Source organism: Chrysochloris asiatica, unplaced genomic scaffold (genome assembly GCF_000296735.1).
Source record: "Chrysochloris asiatica unplaced genomic scaffold, ChrAsi1.0 scaffold00056, whole genome shotgun sequence".
Taxonomy (NCBI): domain Eukaryota; kingdom Metazoa; phylum Chordata; class Mammalia; order Afrosoricida; family Chrysochloridae; genus Chrysochloris; species Chrysochloris asiatica.
Window position 1 is genome coordinate 12034793 of NW_006408574.1, and position 2183 is coordinate 12036975.

A 2183-nucleotide genomic window follows, 5' to 3' on the forward strand; every position below is an offset into this window, starting at 1 on the left:
AAAAAAAAAAAAAGCCTATCACTTTATCCACCTTCCCTACAACATCCTAGCAGAATAAACACCAGCATGACCCAATCCCAATTCTGGCTTGCAGACTTCCTGGCTTCATAAAACCATCAGCCTAGACGGTTGAGCAGTTATTTATCTCTCAAAGAAATGGTTGAAAGAAGACAAGCCTGGACTTCATTAAAGTGATTACCTCAGAGGCTCAAAGTAATCCCAAACCTGACTTAGAGCTGGTAAGTAGGATGCAATTGGAACAGTGAATTGTCTTCTAACGTCGCCAGTTTGACCTGTTAAGAGCACAGCGTGTTTATGCAGACCAATACTATTTGGGGCCAGTGGCGGAGGGAGGTAAGTGGTACGGTGGTGAATCTCTTATAGTCCTTAAAAATACAAAAACTCAAACTGAATAATCCATGTGTTTATTACAACAAGAGAGTTTTTGCTTCATGAACTTAGTTGTTGTTGTTAAGTGCCGTCGAGTCAGTTTCAATCCATGGTGACCCTGTATAGCGTTTCCGAGGAGCAGCTGGTGAGCTTGAACCTCCTACCTTGCAGTTCAAACAGCTTTGCAGTCTGGCTCATTAACCCACAGCGCCACACCAGGACTCCTTCATGAACTTAGGGGCTGGGTAATTAGGTCAATAACCACCCATCTAGTTCTTGGCAGGAGAGATGCTAGTCATTATTTAATTCTGGGGTAAATCCAAAACAAATGGGAATTTCATCCATCTTTTTGTACCCTAGGACTGGGCCAGTCTCTGCCTAAAGTGGCCACAGAAACACTAACGCATGGGGGTGGCTGTTAGCCGTGTCCTAGTCGCCCCTGACTCCTGGGGACACCATGCACAGCAGGACTGAACCTTCTGACCCACAGGGCTGATTTTCAACCAATCAGTGTTCCCTTGTTTTTTTCAAACAATTGCCTCTTTCTTGGTCTATGTACAAGTTCCGCATGAGCACAATTAAATGTTCTGGAATACTCTTTCTCCACAATGCTGTCATGACCCACATAACTTGTCATGACCCACACAATCAAAAGCTTCTGCACAGTCAATGAAACACAGGTAAACATCTTTCTGGTATTCTCTGCTTTCAGCCAAGATCCATCTGACATTAGCAATGACACCCCTTGTTCCACAGCCTCATCAAATTCTGGCTTGAGCCTTTGGCAGTTTCCTGTCAATGTACAGATGCAGCTGTTTTTGAATTATTTTTAGCAAAGTTTTACTTGCATGTGACATTAATGATATTTTCAATGATTTCCACATTCCATTGGGTCACCTCTCTTTGGAATGGGCACAAATATGGATCTCTTCTGATCAGAATCACAGCTTCCAGACTCATAGCAACACACAAGCCACCACAGTAGACAAACTGATGAGGGGTGATATATATATAGTTGTTGTTCTCTCTCTCTCTATATATATATATATATGTATGTATATATATGCGTGTATATATATATGTATATATTTATATGTTGCTGTTACGTGCCATGGAGTCGGTTCCGACTCATAGCGACCCTGTATGGGGTTTCCGAGGCTGTAAATCTTTACGGGAGCAGAGAGCCTCATCTTTCTCCCACAGAACAGCTGGTAGTTTCGGACTGCTGACCTTGTGGTTCGCAACCCGATTCGTAACCACTACACTACCAGAGCTCCAGATAGATAGATAGATAGATAGATAGATAGATAGATAGATAGATAGATAGATAGATAGGTATGTATGTATGTTTTTGGAGCTCTGGTAGTGTAGTGGTTACAAATCAGGCTGCTAACCTCAAGGTTGGCAGTTCAAAACTACCAGCTGTTCTGTGGGATAAAGATGAGGCTTTCTGCTCTCATAAAGATTTACAGCCTTGGAAACCCTGTGCTGGGTTGCTGTGAGTCGGAACCGACTCCACGGTACTTAACAACAACTATATGAGGTCAGTTCCAACTCATAGTGGTCCAGTGCTTATCTTGCAGCATCTCTTTGTCTCTCTCTATATATATATGTTGTCTCTCTCTATATATATGTCTCTCTCTCTATATATATGTGGGCTAATGCGCTGGACTGCAACATCAGTTTGACCTGAAAGGTCAGTAGTTCAAGCTCACTAGCTGCTCCTTGGAAGTCCTATACAGGGTCACTATGGGTCGCAACTGATTCAAAGGCACTTAAAAACAATAACAACA

At 42.6% G+C, this 2183-nt stretch overlaps 1 protein-coding gene across 1 annotated transcript in view; it reads right to left on the minus strand.

Annotated features, from left to right (window-relative positions):
* The window catches only part of GLDC (glycine dehydrogenase (decarboxylating)), a 114673-nt gene that overhangs the window by 11575 nt on the left and 100915 nt on the right, over positions 1–2183 (minus strand). The window lies entirely within an intron of this gene.